Source organism: Rhea pennata, chromosome 2 (assembly GCF_028389875.1).
Source record: "Rhea pennata isolate bPtePen1 chromosome 2, bPtePen1.pri, whole genome shotgun sequence".
NCBI classification, from domain to species: domain Eukaryota; kingdom Metazoa; phylum Chordata; class Aves; order Rheiformes; family Rheidae; genus Rhea; species Rhea pennata.
The window spans coordinates 37,027,475-37,049,396 of NC_084664.1; the positions used below are offsets into that span (position 1 = coordinate 37,027,475).

At 39.0% G+C, this 21,922-nt stretch overlaps 1 protein-coding gene across 1 annotated transcript in view; it reads left to right on the top strand.

Moving 5' to 3' along the window:
* Positions 1-15,101: 15,101 nt before the first annotated feature.
* Positions 15,102-21,922, top strand: part of SNX10 (sorting nexin 10) — a 40,941-nt gene continuing 34,120 nt past the window's right edge. The window contains exon 1 of the mRNA XM_062567813.1: positions 15,102-15,125. The gene's annotated coding sequence lies outside the window, so the exon portion shown is untranslated. The remainder of the gene's footprint in view (positions 15,126-21,922) is intronic.

A 21,922-nucleotide genomic window follows, 5' to 3' on the forward strand; every position in this document is an offset into this window, starting at 1 on the left:
TTGGCTCAGATTCTTGAAATAGAGTTATTCTACAGTTTGTGTTTTACTGTCTGAAACTTTGCAGCTTTACATTGTTTCAAGTGTGGATATCAAGTTTTAATTGCTGATTTGAATCATACAGATTTAAAAGTTACTTAAGTTATCAGTTGCTGTAAGTGGCAGACAAGATTTTTGTTAAGAGGTTGATTCTCAGTCATTTGTAACCCTTAAAATGTAGATTTGCAACTAGATATAGCTTTTATATTACATTTGATTCTTCCTTCTGACTATCCTTAAAGATGCACTGTATTCACATTTAAACAACTATATAGCTTGTTATACAACTATTTAAATTTCTAATTTTTTACATTATGACAAATAGAAATACTGGCTGATATGTTTCCTAGTCCCCCCCCCCCATTTGTGCCAAACTGCATTTTGATAGGAATGATGCAACACTTAAAAGTTACAAGTTATGTATAATTATGCTGAATGTGCTGGGTACATATGCAAAAAAAAAAAAAAAAAAAAAGTTATCAAATGTTCTTAATTTAAAGCTAACTGATTAAATAAATGAAATACCTTCTGTAGTTAGTGAGTTGTGCAGAGGTTTCTGGTTATTTTGTCCTTTTGGATAACAAAACAAATAGATTGGAGGCTGTGGTTTCACGATCATCCTATGTTGATGTTACTGTCAAAAACTAAAACAAAAGTTGGTCTTGCTCCTATGCTACTGCTTTTCATGTATGAAGAAAATATTATGAGTTGAAAGTATTAGATTTTTTTTATTGTTGAGAAATTTTTACCTCAATAAGTTTTCCAGTTTGGTTCACTTCATTAGCTGCATGAAAGGTTTTACCAGCACATGGCTTTTATGGGTGGTGCTTGTTAATCCCAAATTAAAATCAATTATGACAACAGCCTCTCATGCCTTGTACTTGTTTATTTTCTGGGAAAGAACAACATACATTGCTTTCTTCTTTTTTAACTCCTGATTTGTTCCTCATGTTGAATTGCTCATTGCAAAACTGCTGTAAATGGAATAAACCAAAATGAATATTTTTAGTATCTGCAAAAGAACCTAGCAGCATTGCAAGTTAATTTTATCACTTCTGCACAAAATGATTTCATATGTCTTCATGGTGATTCTTCCAGATTTGTGATTCACTTCTCTTAAAAAAAAAACTACTTTTTTTTTTAACAGTAGTTTGTAATACATTTAGGATTTAACATAGGTTGCCATTATTTTGAATGTAGTTAGAAATATATTTTTCCTTCAACTGGAAATTATTACTCATCTTAATATTTTCTCATCTAAATCTCTTTGTAGCACTCTTGCACTACAGAAGATTGTGCCCCTTTCCTGATCTAAGAGCTTTCTGTAACATCCTCAGCATGTTTCTGACCTTTGATATTTTCTGGTGTCCTCTTTTCTGTTTGGATTTCTTCTCAAAAGACCATCCCTATAATTAAACTTTTGAGTTTAACTGGTTGTGTTGGGACACATTCTCTCTGCTGACAGACTTCTGCTCTCTAACCCCCTCTAAACTTCCTGGACTAACAATCAATCTGGTTGTGAGCTTCCCCAAAAATTTAAAAAAAAAAAGGTTATTGCAGAGACTTGCATTTCAGCTCATAATGCATAGTAAGACTGCAAATGCGGCTGTATGGTTCCTGGACCAAAACTTTTCAGGATCAACTGAAGCCACATTGTTACTTGTTGATTTATGGAGCTGTGTCTCCACCAGCTCGAGGAGCTGTGCACAGTGCTTTGTTTTGTACAGTAAGAATCCTGACTAACTGTTTAAGGTTTACCTGTCTCAAATGTATACTGTTAATGAGCAGTTTTTGTACAGTAGCGTTTTGCCATTCTCCCAGCCTTTAGTTGTGACAGCACTTCAAGAGTATGCAGCAGTGGTGGTAAAAGAAGCGTCTGGTCGTTCCTGCAGTTCAGCAGGACCTGGAAAGAGGCTGCAGAGGCTCCGAGTTTTTGTCATAAGAGGAGCAAGAGCAAAGAATTCAGCTCGGTAGTATCAAGTCCTTTTGAAGTTCAAATGGAGAACCTAGTCTCCTAAAATCCCTTTTGAGGACTTGTGTCAAAGTACTCTGGACTGTATCATATCAAATTAGTGATACATGCTATCATATAGTTTAAGCTTAAAAATTTATGCCGCACAAAATTGAGGCGTTTGTTCCAAAGGAACAGAGCCTGCAATTGATCTACCCCCATACAAACAGGAATGGTGCTTTTCTTCCTTGAAAAGTGCTGTGGGACTTATTAACACTTCGTAAGAACTGGATGTTATTTACAGTATTCCAGATGGCACTGTCCAGATGGGAGCTCATATACTTGAGTCTGAAGTTGTTGGTGTTGACAGCATGGTGTTTGAGAGTGTGATCATCTATTATGACAGATTTTTTTTTCTTTTTTCTTTTTTTTTTAACTAGGTGATGGTTTTTGGTCAGGTACTTCCATTCATTAACAGTGTCTGCAAAAGGATTTTCATCTGGTGGAAAGACACCCCCTTCTGTTTTTTGTAGTTAGATGGTAGGGTTTTTCCTTTGTTGAATATATAAGATAGCCAGGTTCACTAGACCAGGGAAGGCATCATTAGCTTCTGTCTGACTCCTCCTTCCCACAATTTTTTTTTTTTGTTTGTTTGTTTTTCTTGAGGTGCTCTGTTTTAGACAATGTTCCCATTTATATAAATGAGTACGTATTTGGGCTTCAAAATCTTTGTCAGCAGCTATTGAGCCCAACTTCTTATAAGCAGGATCAATATAAAGAACGCTTTCACTTTACCTCACCTTTTAATAATAACAATCAAAGGGATGGGAATGAATCGTGACTTGGTTTTGCTAGAATTGCAAAATGTTGTTTGAACTCAATGTACTAAGCTAAAGAAGTTAAACTTTTTGCTTTTTCCATCATGAAGCAGAACAAGTAAGCTAGGCAAGATTCAACATTTCTCTTGAGTGAAAGCCAGCTAAAACCTTGTGCTATCAGAATGATGCGCCTAAGAAATGCTTGTATTACTATTTCAATATTAATAATCACAGTATTAGAAATTCAGGTGGAGGTGCTTAATGTTTTTGTTTTAACAGAATAATATACTGTTGTATTAAATAGAAATTATCTGGGAGATAGCCCATCCATAGAATTGATGGGTTTTCCTTTGAAGGTCTGTTGAATTCTGTTGCTTCCTTTAACTGTTACAGACCTCAACATGTAAATTGTCAGTATTCTGCAGATTACTGCTTAGAAAACATGCACTATCACCTCAACATAGAGAAAAGCAGTTAAACATATCTTTTTGAATGAGATGCCGACTTGCAGCTGGTTTTACTCATTTTCCCCCACAAAAAGTGGTCCTTCAGGGGTAGTTCATGACATAGCTACTAGATTTAAACACTTATATATGTTCAGCTGCTTTTATTTCAAATGTGACTAGATCTTCAAACCCTAATGAAATAGCCATAGGGAACAGACAGCAGTGGTTCAATAGATGGCACTCTAGACTGGAAGTCACGTATTTGCCTGCACCAGACCCTCCGGCCTCCAGTAGGTGGAGTGTCTATCTGCACTGGCTGAGGAGACACCCAAAACCAGAAGACAGTGTGTATCACAGGAGCTCTCTAAGCCCCCCTGGTTCTGCATGCCCTGTCAACTGTGTGGGGAGGCTCAGTCTCACCCTACTGGCATCCCACCATTGACCCTTCCAAGAGTTGCACGGCTAGAGGGTGCCTGGGCTGTTGCATTTCAGTGGCAGGTTGCTGCAGTATGTTCCTTCCCTTTCAAGCCTGGTGGGTGGTGGTGCTTATTCTTCTCATGTAACTGCAAAGAATTCACAGCCTGTGCCCTTTGCTGTGAAGATAAACCCTTTGACTGCCCGGTGGGATACAGTTGAGAACCTATTAGAATACTAAGGATTGGGGTCAGATTAACAAAAGTGCCATTCTTCCATGTTCAATGCTCCACAGTGAATTTGCTGCTAATGTTCTAGTGCCAATTCCAAAGTACCGTGCACCATCTTCCTGAAAATCATTAACAACAAATACATTATTCAGATGTGTCAGCACTCATTTGGGTGGGCGATTTTGGAAGAGCTGGAAGATGCCACTAGCCTGGCCACTGTGATATAGTACGGGTAGTATCAAAGAGGAGGGATCCTGAAAACAGTCATTTCTATACAGCCTTTTCCTTCTGATGTTCCACTTGGGACAAGATAGTACCAAGAATGGAGTGGCAAGCAGTGGCCAAAGACTTTTGGGGGCAAATGGCTACCTTCCTCAACACGGGTGCCAAGCTTTCATATCTCCATTGGGAAGCAAATTCCCTCATAGCTTCCTAGTAACTAATCTATTCGCTGCCAGTAGATCAGCAGTTGGAGCTGCTGTCATGAAGATTTGTGCCTCCATTAAGAGGCACGTTCATTTAGAGGGAAATAAATGGGCCTGGGGAATAAGGGTAGTAAAATCAGTGTTCAATATTAACTGGTTAAACATGGTTCAAGGTTTGAATAAAGAGACCATGGCAGACACACGACAACCACACAAAAGTCTGCAAAGGTATTGTTAGGATGAGTAATGTATAAATAATAAAAATACAACAGTATTTTGAAATTTAAATTGAATGATAACTTTAAGAATATTGAAATCCCTCAGTAGAGAAAAGATACTGTAAAAGAATCTCTTATCTTGCCAATACTTCTTATCAAAAAGAAGAGCTTCTCAAGCTGATTTTTGTTAGCACCTGAAGCCCTAAAGTCAAGGGAAATATTCCTGTTCTTTCTACAATGCCATCAGTAAGTACTGGTGACCTGCTGATGCAAGACAGAGGATATGAGTGGAACAGCAGAAGAAAATGATGCAAACAAAAGGGACAATTTTAGCCATGTGGTCAGACTGATTATAGAGAGTGATCACAGCATGGCCTAGAGATGCCATAGGAAGAGGAGCATCTCTCTTTTTTTTTATATATACACTCCTTTTCAAAGAAACCTGCAACACTGGTAACATTGCCAGCTTGATTCTCCTAGTCTCGCATTCTTCCCCATGATGGAGATTAACTGCTGTCAGAATAAGAGACGTGGTCTTTTGGAGAAAAGGTAAGTTGATTTGATAGGCAGTGCTTTGTAAAGAGAAACTGAAGTTAAATGCAGTACTAATACTTGAATTTGAGGCGGACCATGTATGTACGTAAAGTCATCAAATTGGAGTAATTTTCAAAGACAATTACAAACTTGACAGTTCATGTCAGTAGAAAACTGACGTTCAAAAAGCCTTCTGCTCTTCCCTATTATCCTCCATATTACTCGCTAAGGCTGCTGAATTATAGCTGCTACAGACTGTTCACTGCCAGTGCCTATTTTGAAAAAGCACAGAAATGAAACCAGCTTTCATCTTTCTTATCTCACTGTTTAGACAACTCACCAGGCTCATGTAAAATTTGCATGCCTTTCAGTTTCCTGTGCTTAGTGAGAAATGAATTTTGTAGTTGCTGAGACTGGTCTGAGTGGAGGTCACTGTATCAAAGCCTGAACTCTTTCAGGTATGAAAGACAGGCTCCGAAAAGGTAGGTGAGAGCTACAGGCAGGGAAGAGTGTTTGCATGTTGCCTTCTGCACTTCCTTCAAAACAATCCTAACTGTACCCCAGATACTACACAATCTGTATTTGTAAGCAGAGTGCCAGCACAGCTACAGCAGCAAGCCAACCAACAGTGCTCTTAATTTACACTGACAAAATGCTTTTTTTGAGTAATAATAACAACTTTCTGACAAAATAAATATATCCTTGAAAAAAAACTTGTTTTCTTGCTTAACTGTGCTAATGAAGTCAGGCAGTACACCACAGAACATAGAAATACTTAAAATTGCAGCAAGTGCATGATAAAATCCCATGTGATAAGCTCAGCTAAGACAGGAGACATTACAAACCTCCTAAGCAGTATTACTATACCAGCAAATCTCAAGATCAGACCAATCAGTTTTGTGACAAGTTAACTGTGAGATTCTCACCACGACTCCAGTTACAGTAATAGATACATTGGTGAGTATGAGGTTTGGATTTTTTATAAAGAAAAAGAAAAAAGGTTTTATAATCTGGAATCAGAAAGAGGTAACCAAGCCACGAGCTGAAACTATAGGATCACTGAAATGCTTCAAAGCATGACTAATTAAGGCACGCTTCAGACAGTCCTTGGCCTGAGCTTTTTTGGCCTAATACAACGGTGAATAAACATCAGATCAAGTCATTAAGTGCAGAAAAAGCAATGATCAACACCACAGGACCTGTCTACACAGGAAACAGCTCAGAACAGCTATTGCAGGATATCCATTCTGCAAGAGCTCCCTGATGGGACACTTTTTTTGCAATAAGTATGCATTTGTGCGGTTTAGCGTAATACACATGAGAAGTGAAATATGTTAAAAGCAAACAAACACATTCATCATGTAAAATAAAAGCATCTACATGAGGAACCGGTGCGCAGTAGTTGCTGTGCTTTAAATTCCCCACTTTAGTTTCACAGTAACTGCCTGAGATGGATCAATCCAAAGCAGTGCAAAGTGCACTACTCCTTCATTGTAAATTTACAAACCAAAGGAAATCGAACATGTGGCTTTATGAGGAGGTAACAGGCAGAGCTGCTTGTCATAGAATCATAGAATCAGTAAGGTTGGAAGGGACCTCTGGAGATCATCTAGTCCAACCTCCTCGCTCAGCAGGGTCACCTAGAGCATGTTAGACAGGGTTGATTGTGGTGCTAAGATTGCTGCAACTCAAACATCTAGACTCAAAAAGTTTAGCCTGCCAACCACAAAGTGACAGCAGTGGTTCAGCACCACTCATCCCCTAGAACATGTTCCTGTGGCTATAAATCGCCATGCAGATGAACCAAAACCCTTTTTTTTCAAATATAGCAGTGCATACTATGTAATTTATGTCATAAGCATAACTATGATATAGCCATAACTATTTATTGCACATAGACTTCAGAATGAATGTGAAAAAAATAACGCCAGTTCTTCACTGTAATGCCTTTTAACAATGGATATACTCTTCTAAAAGGTCCATAATACATGGGCAATAGGGAAGGAGAATCCTGTCTGATGCAGTTGTATTAAGCAGTAGGAGGTATCTGATACACTTGACTTACTATTGAAAGACTAAACAAGACCCCCTGAGAGGAACCTCAAAATCAGTGTCAAGAGGGGATTCTAAACACTAGACGTTTTTGCTTGCCTCTCTCCTGTTTAACAAGCCAGCTGGTTCAATAGATTTCATCCACATGTACTTGAGAATGTACTGCCTCAATGAGGTGTTGATATAATTAAAAGTGACAGCTATTGATGCATTAAATGCTATACCAGGGTTTGTCTATATATGACAATATCACCATTTTAACTATGTAGGTATGTCTAAAATAATACAGTCTTGACGAAGTATCCATTAAACTGGCATTAAAGAGGCTATGTGTGTAGAGCTTATGCCTGTGCTAAGGAAAACGGTAAGTTATACCAAGGTATAGCATCTTTACTACAGATGTAATACATTATTACTAGGAGTTGTAACAGTATATCTATTCTGCTAAAAGATTAACCACTTAAATGACAGTTATATTGGCATAAATCCTGTATAAACCTTAGTGCTAAGATAATGGCAAGCAAATTCCTGCAAAATAGCAAGTTACCATCTGTTCCTTGACTTGTGGAAGCTGCCCACAGACATGCTCCCAAACCACTGAGAATGCAAGGTAATAGTGTTTAGCTTCTTTCTTTCTTGCTTCCTGCTATTCTAACTTGCATGATACTGCATTTACATGAACCAGCACCACAAAGACAGGAACTGGGATTCAGCTGGCATATGGTAACTTTTTTAACTGCCATATCTTGATGGGCATAAGCCATAGCTTTTGGGCTATCAAAGTATCTATGGAAAATGTTCTTTCTTCTCTGTGTATAGTTAGAACAGGTGTACACTATTCGGTTATGAAGAGCAGTCCTTTCCCCTGTAAGGCAGCCATTGTCAGTGCTGCCAGACCCACTAAGTCTGGGTCTTTCCAAACCTGCTTCTCCTGCTTACATCTGTGCTGTTCTTGCTATTCTAACTCCGTTTGTATATGCCTTGCACAGCTTCCCTTCAAATTGTTGACTCTTCCACCTTGTGTGCTCTCTTTAGATAAAAACTATCAACCTAGACGCCTCTCAAAAGGACTGATTCCTCCTGGCCTCTTTATGTGCTGCCCTGTAGGACCCAGCCTGTTCTCTGCTGCTAGTCCTCTAGCTTTCTTCTACCAGTGGGCAACAAAAAATAGTCTTACCAAAGAACTGCAGGTCTAGAAGTCTACTGCAGAAATCATTATACTGGTTCAGACCCATTCCTCCCTCTGGCTCACCCTCTGGTAGCTGGTAGAAGAGGGAAGTTCCAAGGCTTAACAGCTGTGGTAAAAATTGTATTTTAACCTGCCAAATGAAACAGACCCTCATTCAGAAATAAACATATACAATCTACTTTAAACGGGTCTCACTCTAAAGTTTATAAAGGATGGTTAATTTTGCGTGTTTTTTCAGCTTTGGAATAAATGGCTCATGAGAATTTACCATGGGTTTATTTGCATCAAAAAGAAATTAAAAAATGAAGACAAATAAAAGAAGTGTACTTATTAACATAGAGTATTTGGACTAATAATATTGCAAGTTTCTTATTCCACTTATTTTTATGAAAATGTAAATAAGACAATGGCAGGAAGTAACCAGTAGTCCACATACATACTGCCTTTTACGCAACATGCACATTTTCTGTTCTAACCAAATGCTAGCCCATGGCCAAGCCTCTGTAGGGCAAAAGGAAGGACGATTTGTTATCGGCCTGACCCAGATCCTCTCACTTGAGATGTGTAATTGCCCTTGGCTCCCTGTATAGGCATGGGAGACATGGGTGCTTTCAGAGGACAAATTAAATCTCAGTCAGTCTAAATTGTCTGAAGGAGATAGATATTTATATCTGCTTGACAACAGAGAGCCAAGGGACTACTAAGTCCCTGGAGCAGGCAGGGAAAATAGGGCAGCGAGCTACTTGGCCTTTGTGCCTTGTTAGCAGAGTACAAAGGGCCAGAAGTAGGAGGGGAAACTGGGAGATAAGGAAGTAAATACTCATCTGTAATCAAGAACAACTAGCATACTGGTCTAGGATTGTGCAAGAAACCAGCACTGGAGATTTGGAGAACCAACAAGAAACTGCTGATGGAAAAAAAGATCATCTGAGGGTCTTCCAGTCAATCACTTTACCCTATTTTTATTATCGGCTCTGAAATTGTGATAAATATCAAATAGAATTTGAAAGCTGTGTATTTTGTTACTCAAGCATTTGACCTAGCTGCTGATTTTAATTTGTCAGTCTGGTGGATCTGGAAAATTAAACATAGTGACTCTTACACTACTAAAGTTGACCTACAAAATCAAAACTAAACAAAAACAAAATTACCTCAGAATAAAAAAAATAAAATAATCATAAAAAAAAAGGAAGTAACAAACACCTTTTAGGAAACAACGGTAGAAAGGAAGAGGGAAAAGAAAGTCAGTATTCGACTCTGGCAGTTTTCAGTTTTTAATAAGACATTTGGCTTTAGCTAGATTGAAAGGATGGCATATAGATTTCATTAATTGTTCTTTTTCTTCTCAGTTGATAATTTTCTTCTTCACACTAGAAACACACAGTCCTTCCACTTTAGCATGTCTTCAGAAAGGGTATGATATGTAAAATTGGAATTATCTAATGGGCAGAAATTAAAACAAAATAAACAATTCCTTTCCATATACCATATAAATACCAGTACCACCCTCCTCTCCAAATCCGACCTAATTTTGCTTGGGCAGACTCCATTTTTCTAAGGCGGGCATCTTTAAGACGGCAAACTTAAGAGGTGTTACTGAATATATAAGATTAGTGGACATGGAAAATCACATTTGAGACCACTACATTCATGGCAATAGAATCTCCAGTGCACTAAGAATTTGCTTGTTTTCTGTCCAAATCCAGACTCCTCCTTGAGCTATGCTCATATACAAGGGCAAATCAAGGTCAAGAGTTTCATGCCTCTGGCAGTTTTGGATAGATGAATACCTACCCAAGCTGTTTGAGGCAATGTGCTACTTTTGGTTAGCAGTATTTAAATATATCCAACTGCTTTCTGTTGTTACACATACTTGCAAAAGGTATAAAAACATTATTTGGAGAAGAGCACATGAGCCTAGTTCATTTCATGCTTTATTGCAAACAAACTAAACAAAAAAAATCCATACTTGCCAAATACAAAATGACAACAGGGTTGAGGGAAATTTGTTGTTTTTTACCATAGAACACAAGCAAATAACAGAAAACATTTGCTGAGTTACTTTCTTTTTTCCTCTTGCTCATAATTCTTACACCTCCCACATCACCGAAGCACCAACTACCTTTTGAAACGAAGCAGTGGCACAGCTACTGTTGTAGCAGCATAGATTAATCCTACATGATTTCTTCCTCTATCTATTAAAAGGAAATTATAGGAAAGTTTTAAAAAGGTTTCTTTTTATTTTGTGTTCACTATACTGATTTGTAACTCCAGTTCAAAATCATGTACCTTGCAAACTCAAGCATTTTCCTTTGTATGTTAAATTTTTCATAATGTGATCAGTTGGGACCCAAATAGTCCTCTACCATTTTCTGTACGCTTTATTTCAGTCTAATGAAACAATGGAAGAAGTAAAAACATGACCCTAACAGAACTGGCATTTTAATCACTGTGTGACTTAAGATTATGTCTACATTAGGAAGTAGTGGGATGCAACAGCAACAGCTCTGCAGAGCAGTACAGTTTGGGCTGAGGACCCAACCTTTCCATTGTACTTGTTCTGGGGAGTTTATTTTAGACTGACTTTAGTACGGTCCATCAATTAATTTCCATTAGTCATTGCAGTGCAGCTTTAGTTACAGGTGGAGGATTCCTTCCTTTTTGTTAGGGGGCTGCTCCACAAAATGAACTAAGGAGCACAAACTGAGATCAACAGGATTTGCTTCAAAAGTACATTCCTGATCTGAACTAAAATGCTAACATAGATGCACCCTTAGAGTTTGCCTTTTTGAGTAAACATGCTGCCATAGTTGTGGCAGATTTATTCTGAAATGAGTTGAACTGGACTCCTGATAAAGGAATAGTTATTTATTTCAGTGGATTTTTTTTTCATGACAATGATTCTGGAATAAAGTTCTTTTTCTTTTTGCCTGAAACAAGGAGAATACATGTGCTAGGATAAAAAATATTTTATCCTTCAATAATTGCTCTGAGAAGAGCAATTACTCTATTACAGCAATGTGAGGCAAGTTCTAGGTATAGACAAAGAAATCCTCTCAGATCAGTGGGTTAGATAATGCCAGCAATAGACCTCCACCATTCATACCACTGCTGCAGCTGCACCCCTGAGAAAATGTCAGAAAAAGCTTAAGTGCTTTCTTGGACATCATGTCAACACAGAATACCACTGGTAGAGGAAGTTGGAGAAAAATAGCATCAACTTTACAGGAAATGTGCAGGTAGTTCCTCCATGCAATTTCTACATCAGCAACTGAATTGTTATACTAGTTATATACACTTCCCCTTGTCTCTCATTTCTATCCTATTCCTTAGTACATTAGTTCTCGCTTTTTCCAGTCCTTTGGTCTTAGCCCCTCCCTATTTTCCTCTCCTACTTTTTCAATCCTAACTATTGTTTTCTCAGGTATACTACTAGATTCTGTTCTAAAGCTGCCTTTTATTTAGCAGCTGAAATAATTCTGAATTTTGCTCTTGAGCTGATAGCTATTTCTCTTACAGCAGCTCAGTGTTTGATGCTCTGAGTGACTCCTACAGTTTCCTCTGGATCAGCACTAGACAGCATTATATAGCTCCAGGCAAACAGAAAGCCTTTTTTGCTGGCAAGAGCTTCCTCTTGGAAAAGGAAAGGAAATGAGTTGGAGTATATAGCCCCAGTCATCCATGAATAAATGGAGAATAGAACATAAAATACAAACTATCAATGAAGAAGCTGAGATTCTGGGAAATTCTGCTTACGCTGGCAAAAACTGGGTGCATTCATCAAATTTGGCTGTAGCAGAAGCTGTTCTGTTGCCTAAAACCCACTCTTTTCCCTTTTTTGAGGAAATGTAGCATTGAAGTACAAGTGAAGGACAAATCCTCCACTTCCAAACCAGCAAGGGTACACGTTTTGATGATATGAATCCAAGTCCTTTTACAGCAAGCTTTTCTATTGAACTTTTGTTCCTTCATATTCATATATGAAGGAGAGTTCCATAGGAAAGCTTGCATCATGCTGCAAAAGTTCAGATATTTTCCAATCTCCATTATTTCTGGAAAATATCCTCATGCCATGTCCTTATGGAAAGAGGTAATTCAGTATGACACTGGAGTGGGACAGAACATTAAAGCCTGAAAGAGGAACTAAGGATTCCTATTTTCTGCAAACGAAAAATGTGTTCCATATCACAACTGTTCTTTTCTTTTTCATGAAGAACACTTGCCTGTAACCTCAGTTTGCTACATGTGATTTAGAGTTAGCGCTATTTCACAATTTCACATTTCACATTTATGCAGAAAACTAACATAAATTTATAGATCTTATTGATAAGCATCATTTACTAAGCTAGAGTAAAAAACTGATCTAATTTCTGAAAACTAGTTGATACTAGCCATACTGCAGATAGCTGTTTAACTGTCAGTTAGCCTCGTTTTCCTTCTTTCACTCATCTTTTCTATGCCTGCCTTTCTTTGTAATTTTTTTCCCATCACTGCTTAAAAAGTGCCTGACAATAAGCAGTAGGAAAAAAGGTGATGACAAACTTTGGTGTTTTCACCCTTCTGCTACATAAATTGGCTCTAAACTCTGAAGTTTGCAGGACAGATGCCAGCAGGCACCAGTATATATACTAATTACCCACTGCCATCAATATTGAAGCACTATTACCAAAAGTGGAAAACATTTTGGGAAAACAGACTGATGTAGACACCTTTCTGTAACACTCCTTGGCTTCTCTGTACTTTGTTACTATGAATTTATTGTTGTTCATATTGATACCTGTGTGTTTCTATAGTGTTTTCTGCACAAGGGCTCTTATCCACGGAAAACCTTAGGGTACTCAGCTGTAAGAGAAATTAATAATAGTAACTTTCTTTTCACTGTGTGGGGTCACACAGCATAATTTCTATCCCAGAACTTGCTCCAAATTTTATCATCTTTGGAAAAAGTCAGTCTACTCTTTCTCCTTTTTAAAATAGGAGAAATTGCTCAGATTCTTTCGTGATACTTTATCAGTACATAGATAAGAGTATTCAAGCACTTTAGAAGCCAAAACCCTTGCTACTTCTTGTTTCAATGAAAAAATGAACACCTTTCCTTCTACAGTCTAATTAGTACACATTTCTTAAGATGCTTTTATTTATTCCTCTTAGAACACTTTCAGCACACACAAACAGCCTTAGTTTTGTCTTCCTGGTCCACTCATACAGAGAAATCCTGACCAGCTTCTGCTGTTTCTTCAGTTCACTTAGGAGCAAGATAAAAACGACTACCATATATGTGCATACACTGAACAAATGTCAGCAAGAAATTAAGAAAATACCCTTACCACAAATGCGTTTCAGTGCAATCACCTCAGAGTCAATACAGTTTCCTCATATGTTAAGCTAGACAGCAAGTGTGCAGTAACGGCTGTCTCGGTGCTTGCTTTGTCCTCCTCTCCATGGTTACTTCTGCAATAGCAAACTGGACAGCACCAGGACTGATCTCTGGTATTGAGGTCAACTGCTCCTGCCCACACTAGTAATCTTGCTTCTCCAAAACACAGCGCCCCAAACAAACTATCTATTGGGACTGGTCCCTGATCCATGCTAAATCCCAAACACCCCTGGAAATTGTTGGGGAAGTGTTATTGGTGCAGGCCAGATGTATGCAGAACTGTTCCAATTACCAGGAACTTTTTTTTTTTTAAGACTATTAATTCACGAATAAGAAAGATGTAGCCAATCGATCCGTTTTCCCTGTTCACAGCCCTGCTGATTCCAACAGTCGCAACTGAGCACATCTCCAAAAAAAACCACTGCGAATTCCAGTGGCCCTGAGGTGCTCTTGCTTTCCCTGCGTTAGCAGGGGGAAAAAATGGCAGCAAAAGACAAACATTCTCTTCAAACAGAAATGATTTCCTTGGGCCAGTTAAGCTAACTTTACGTGCCAGATTCTGATACGAATGCTTTACGCTCTGGGGATGGGACATAAAGCTGCTGTACTTTTCCAGCTGTTGTGTGTTTGCAGCAAGCAAAATTAAGCATACATTTCAATACTATCTCAAATTATGTATTTCAATTGTATTGAAATACAATAACCTCCTGAAAACTTTAGTACCTAGCAATTAAACGTGTAATTTGGGTAAAACACACAAAAACAGTGAATACCATAATTATTGATATTTTGATATCCTCAGGAAATAAAACTTTCAAAAGAGATTTATTTCTCATTTTAATTAAAAGCTTAAATAGGTTTATCAATCTTAAATTCTTTTTTTTTTTTTTTTTTTTTTTTGCCTTAACTGGAAGGCTCCTAACCTTCCCCCCCATATATATGTGCATATATATATATATATATATATATATATATATATATAAAATTATTTTTTTGAGAAAAGCCTTTGTTTCTACCTCTGTGTTCCCAGAATACACACTGAGAACACAAGACTCGGTGAATCCGTGTCTGCGTCTTCCACACTTTCTCAGTTTGCCTCATCAGAAGGATACCATAACCTCAGTTAGACTACTCGTGAAACGTTTAAGCGACAGAACAACCCCGCTCGCTCTCCCCGCAGCCCGGCGGCCGCCGCCATGAGGCGCCAGGGCGGAACCCCCCTCCACACACACACACACACACTCCCCATCTTCCCCGCCGCCCTCCGCGGCGCCTCAGGTGATGGCGGCGGGCGGGGAGCGGGCGGGGGGAGGGCGGCCCCGCCCGCGGCCGGTCACGTGGGCGCCGCCTGCAGGCCTATGGGCGGCGGCGGCGGCGCGGCGGGGGCAGTGCGCGCCGCGGCGGCGGGCGCTGCGGAGGGAGCGCGGCGGTGGCGGTGAGTGTGGCCTGGCCGCGAGCGGGCGGGAGGGCAGGTGTGGGGGGGGGGGTGCGGCGCGCGCGCGCGCGCGTGCAGCCGTTACCCGCAGCCGTTACCCGCAGCCGTTACCCCGCGCGCGCGGCAGCCATCTCGCAGCCGGGGGGAGGATGTGCTGCTGCTGCCGCCGCCGCGCCTGGGCGCTGAGGGCCGGGGGGCGTCGGCGGCAGGTGCCGCGGGGAGGCGGCCGCGTTGGCGGCAGGGCTGGGAGGAGACAAGCTGCGCGGTTAGGCAGAGGCGCTCGGTCGGCCTTGCTCTTGCTAGCCTGAATGTCAGCGTTGAGGAGCCTCTGCGTTTGGAGTCTCCGCATTTGGAATAAAGCTCTTGCCGTGCTCGTCTTGAATATAGGTGGTATTTCCCGTTGCAAAGCGCGTGGGAACAGCTGCCTTGAGTGTGCCTGTTTGCTCTCAGGTGCAACTCTCACCTGCTGCAAGTTTCCAGGTAGCAATCAATACACTCAAGCCACTTTACCGGGATAGCCATGTGCTACACGGTAGAGTCCTTACAGCATGGCTGATGGTACACCAGTGAGGCGGCAGGTTTTGCTGTTCTTGTAACACCATCGCATGGGGTTATCCTGGTTTGGTGAATGTGTTTGCATCTGCAAGTACCAGCGTAACTGAGAGTTGTCTATCCTCAGTGCTCTGAGTGGCTGGTGTGTTGACAGAGCTCCTTAAAATATTCACTAGTTTAGGGGGTATCCTGAAAAAAGTCATCCCAGATCACCAGTCTTGTAGAACTGGCCTTAACAGGGCTCGATTCTTCAGTGTATTTTAACTACACTTTAACTATTTTGATAGGATAAATATTTGTTTTCCAGGTAACTGGTATAAAACCCCCCTGTGTTTTAAAGATTAATAATTAATCTTAATAGTGATTAATATTGGGTAGTAAGAAACTATTGTTTAAATAGTTAATAACCTTGTTTTGGACCAGTGCTTTTTATTTTCCTAAAGCAAGTCCCTTATCTCTGACAGCTATGATCTTTATACTGATGTGCAAAAAGCTCATGTATAGTATGTATAAGTAATGTATTTATATATGAATTTGTAGAATATGTATTGTATAATGTGTGTGTATAGAAACTCCATCATATCTAGTGTATCTTTTTGTTAGTGAGGAGTCTATCTTGTTGCTTTTCTTCCTAATTCTGGATTTGTATGTTAGCTAAATAAAACAAACTGAACTTTGAATATATCTGGAGAAAGCTTACAAAAACAGAGATTATTTTTAAAACTAACCAAATTGTAAAAACAAAGGAAACTTTTTAACAATAATGATTGAATTCCTGGATTGTGCCCTGTGTCAGATATTCAAAATAGGTACAGAAACTCATGGATAGCTGCTGCTTTTCTTCTCTTAACTGCCCAGGGTTCTTTAATATCCTCCACCCATTGAAATCACTTGGTAAAGAGAGACAGCCATAATTGGATCAGTGCAGTGGTCTGTGTGTTCTTGTAATTCCTTAAACTATGTGGCAATCTCAGGTAAGTATTACCTAATTCTTCTAGCAGTGGTGAAAAAAGTAAAGTGTAGAGTACAGAGTAAAACCAGTGAGGATTAAGCATGTAGGCTGTTCAGATGCATTTGGAATTTCCACATGAAACATTATTTGTCTAAAGAGCTTGTACCACATCCTCCAAGGTTTTAAAGTTAGTATTATATTTTTTGACTTGCTCAATAATTGCACAGAGAAAACAGAAGCTTGAGTTTTCATTTCCAAGTCTTTCTCAATTGAAATGATTGAGCTCAAGTGAAGAGAATGTTACCTCTGTACCTGTTTAGTTAGGTGAAACCAAAACTAAAAGGTAAGGGAAGGCTTTCCTGAGCAACAGAAAGTGCAAATACTTTCCATTAGAAAAATGGAAATGCCAACATTTCCTGTGTGGTAAAAGATGAAAATAATGTTTATACCTGCTTCAATCTGTGATATTATGGTATACTTACAATACATGACTTCAACTTGAGAAGTGAAGTTTATCATGTATACTTTATGTTGACTCTAAGAAGTATTTCTCTAATAGGCTTCAAAGTGAAGAACGCTCATTGGTGCACCATAGTTGTACTCAGTAAGTACTTTTAAGGGTTTATAATAAGTGTGAGCTTTATTACAGGTTATAATGATTTTAAGCTTCACTTGCAAAGTAAAAAAATAAGTCAAAGCACTTCAGACGTCTAAAAAATTGTTCTTTTTTACTAAAGTACTAGCAACATAATCTCTCCAGTGTCATACTGTAAATACAAAACAATAGCACCTAGAAGCCCCATTCAGTTACTTGTGCCCTGCAATATAAGCTGCACAAACAGAGGCAGTTGTCCCCAAAACATTTATGAAATAAACAGGAACTAGAGACTATTAATGAACACAGAAAGATTTGTTTAATAAAGTGCCTCCAAATGTTCATATGAGTGGAAATTCTGTTATAGATTGTTGGTGTCGTATTTTATATTTCCCTTATCTGTATTTAAGTTGTGTGTTTATGTTCTGAAAACATCATTTTTCTATAGCTTTTGCTGTAATTTGATTGTTGTTAGCTGTTACCTGCTGAGCTACTGGTATTAGAGACTAATCCTTCTATACTAAGCAGTTGCCAGCTTGCAGATATTATTTCATAAGTTTAGTTGTTTTTTGATGATCTACTGCAATAATTTTTATATGTGAGTAAGCTAGAATTTTTTTAAAGATACATTTATGCTACGATCAGTCAGGAATAGCTCAGTAGGAAACTGTAGTAATATCACCTTGCTTTGTTACTATGTTTCACTAAATACTGCCTGAATCCTATCTCAACTGACCTTCAATTTTCTGATTCTTCCTTCTTACTTGCCTTGTAGGCAGAGCTGGTTAAACATTGCCTTTACTCTTCAAGGCCTCTCTCTTTGATCTTTTAAATACTTAGAAGTTGTTTCTGACTTTGTTTTTCTACATGAACTAATCAAGAACAGCTATTCTCAAGGTGGCCCCTTTGAACAGCTCTGCTGTATCTACTTAAGCTACTTCTGTGATCGCTGCATTCCCACAGCGCTGTATTGTTCTTAGTGTAAGAGCAGTGTTTGGGCCAGACATCATGATGCAGTGCTGTGTTACAGGCTCCAAGTATTCTAGGATTTTCCTTCCTAAGCACAATAAGATATAGAGCAAAACCCACTGGGAATTTTGATCAGACTGAGTAATTATCAGACATAGAGGAAGATGGAGAATTAAATCGAACTATCACTCAGTAAGCATTTTATGATATGACTCTTGGTGAACTGTCACCATCTAGCAGGGACTAATGATATGATGTAAGGCAACAGCACTGAATAGATGAGGAGCAGCAGCAGAATGTAATAAGGGCAAAGGCTGTGTTCCTAGAAATGTTTACAAAGCTCATACTAACGCTGCTTTACATAAATTTCTTACAAAATAGCTCTTACCACCCGGAGAAGAGAGTGGCATTGTTATTTTGAGGCTGTTAGTAATTGTTCCTGCTGTTACCAGTTCCTAGTCAAGCAGCCCTGCAGCACCTCTCCTTGACATTTCCCACCTTTCTGTGGCTGCTTTCCCTGCTGCTGTAAAGCAGCATTCCTTTTTGCTTGGGAGTTTGCACCTGCTGATGTCGAATAAATCTGCTTTAATCGGATGTTCCCACTCTCTTGTCTACTCTGCTATTCCACTCTTTCTGTATATGAAAAGATCTCTGTCAAGAATGTTGATGCAGAAGTTAGGCACATCTGACTAAGAGCTGAATCTGTCTTGCAGCTCCGTTTTAGTGAACTTCTGCTTAATCCTTTTCCTAATTACTATTATTTCAGACAGTACAACTTTCTCTGTTTTTATCATACAACTTTAATTTTTCCATATGGAAGAAGAAAACACTTCTCTGACAGGTTGCTTTAAAAAAAAAATAATCCCAAAGTAAAAAGGTTGTGAGCACTTGCTCAGCAGCATGGAATGTTAGAGCCATTTCTGGCTTCCTGGATGTAGGTAGGATAAAACAGGTGGCAAATCCAATGCATCATGTCTCTGCAATGCATCACATGGACCTTATTTCCAAGCATGTGATATGTAATATGTGTATGCTCTTGGTTTTCTAAACAGTGAAAAATGAGGGATCTGATTAACTTAGGATGTTAGGATTTTTTTTTCTCCTTTTAAAAGGAGAGAAAAAATAAAAGCATTTGTCCTAAGAAAATAACTTGGCAGCTTGTTTTGTTTTTTTAGTATTAAAAATACTAAGAGGAAAACACTGCTCTGTCTCCTTCAGGAATTTCCTGACTTCTCAGGGAATAACTCCTTGAATAGAAAACAAAATCACACTATATTTACTTTTTAATTATTATGTTTTTAATTAATAATCTCTGCATGCAGAAATGTGATGCATGGTGTTTAGCTCTGGATTTGTGTATTTATAGCATTCCTGGCTAAATGCAGTATTTAAAATTTTAATAGATGTTTGATAAACATTCTTTTTCAACTTAAGATTTTTTTTGTATGCCTTTTGAAACATTTGTTTTGCATGTGTACAGAAACTGAAGAATACAGAAACCAAAAAATAAGCTTGTCATTTTACTTTGATAGCGGCTGTGTGAGTAGTCATTACTCTCTGAGAGAAGTTTGTCATCACGATTTCCTCTTTAGCAGAAGCTCTAGCTTATTCATACACTTAATCAACAGTTATTTGGAAATGACCTAAAATGAGCCTAAAACCCTTGAAACAGTCCAAGCACAGAGAATGACCTTGTTGGTGGGAGATGCTGGAGATGGAGCAGGGTCTCTGGAGCTGTCTGTATGTTACATGCAGCACCGAAGTGCTGCCTGTGCAGCATCAGTCAGTTTGGGTATGGGTCAGTTGCCTAGGTGTAGGTGACTTACCATTTGAGAGGGCTATCCAAGGGCATCCAATACATCCACGTGAGGCTGGCATCATGACATATCACCTTACTGTGGTGCAGCAGCTGAAGTGTAGGTAGACTACTTCATGAGCATCCACAAAGATACTGAACATTAATGTTTAGGTAGCCAAATCCTACTTGTCCAGGTTTCTCTAGGACAGGGGATCACTCAGAGATGTAACACAACATAATCTGAAAAGAGTGATCCTAGATGGTCCTGCATTTCCTGCTGTGTTCCTCCAGTGATCCTCTTTTGGCTTAGAGGACTTCAAAATAATAAATCTCCTCTTGAGGTCTAATTAGTGGTAAGTCTTTACAGAATTCTTAAAATCCCTCAGCATTTCTGGGCCCTAGTTCTTTTCCTTTCTGACTTTTGCAGTCATACATATTCTCCGCAAAGTATAGGCCACTGATTTCTTTAGCCCACATTCTGTTTGCCAGCCTCTAATGGCTCTGTACTCACTTCCTTAGTACATAAGAGGCAGTCACCTAAACATATACCCTACATTTTGGCTTGTTTTATTCTAATCTGCTGAAAGCCTATCCTTGAAGAGTTTTTTTTGTCTCTGGATTAATGTTGTGCAGCTGTTTCTTAGTGTTTATATCTCACTGGCATGTCAGCATAAATTATTTCAAAACATCTTCCAGCGATTTACAGGAATCATCAATAGAACTGAACCTGGCAAAAGCCTTTAGGACTCAGTGCAACCATGTGGATTTTGTCCAAAAGGAAGGACTTGATCAATTTGAAAGAAGTTTCTCTTTACTATGGCATCTAGTGGTATGTGTGACTGACACTATGGATTGCCTCATCAGATGCGTACCACTGACTTTCATTTGTGTAAAAGCAAACAAAACAACAATGATTTTTGTCGTGAATCTTCAGTAACTCTACATAAAAAGAGAATGCAATTTACTTTGTGCTGTCCTTTTGTGCCAGATGGCACAAAGAAATTCTTGTTTCCTAGCATTAATAGATTTGGGGTTTAAGAAAATTGTCTTCCTCTCCCTTTCTTCTCTACTGGAGTTGTTTGGGAACTTGCACTCACTTGTATATGGTCTATCCTTGAAAACAGAAGGGATGTTTTATAACAAAGCATCCATTTATTGCAATATGGGCAGTGAGTAATACTGTGACCTGTGTGTGTATTTGTGTATGCAGCCAACACATTCTTCAAGTGCTGCATCCTGCACCTCCTTTCCCTCAGGGCCTTAACTGTTAGCCTACTTTGCTGCATTTGTACAATAGCAATTGATAGTTTTTAACTACATGCCTTCTAATAATCTTGCTGTTTCAACTGTGTAATGGAAATATGTGGTTTTGGTTTAACCATAACTTTGGTACCTGTTTTAATGAGATCTTTGGCTGTGTCCTAGAGGGGAAGACTTTGTTTTCCCAAGAGTGATGTGTCTCTTCCCAGAAGAGATGAAATTCTGCTAATGAGGCATTAGAAGGTAAGGTTACAAGTTGAATGTCGGGGAGTGTATTTCTTAGCCATTTCCCTTCTCCCTGTAAACAAAGTCATGGGTCTAGTGCACTGCAGAGCATTTTGATAATACCAGTGCCTTTGACACACTGGGCGTTCACATATAAAAATAGTTGCAATAGTGCATAGCATCGTTGTGATCATACTTGCTTTGAGAACAGCTGAATGTAATGGCCTTCTCTGTCACAATACGGAGGAGCACAACCCAAAATACTCCTGCTCTTCCATGTTGTTAGCAGACATGTAAAATTATGAGACCAAAGTAATGACTGTCACAAGAGCAGTCTGCTCACAAAGAATTTATGGCTATGATGCATTTGTTATGTTTTTCTGCTTATTGTGAAAATCGATTACTGTATAATTATTTAAAGCTGAATCAACAGGGTTGTTGAGGAT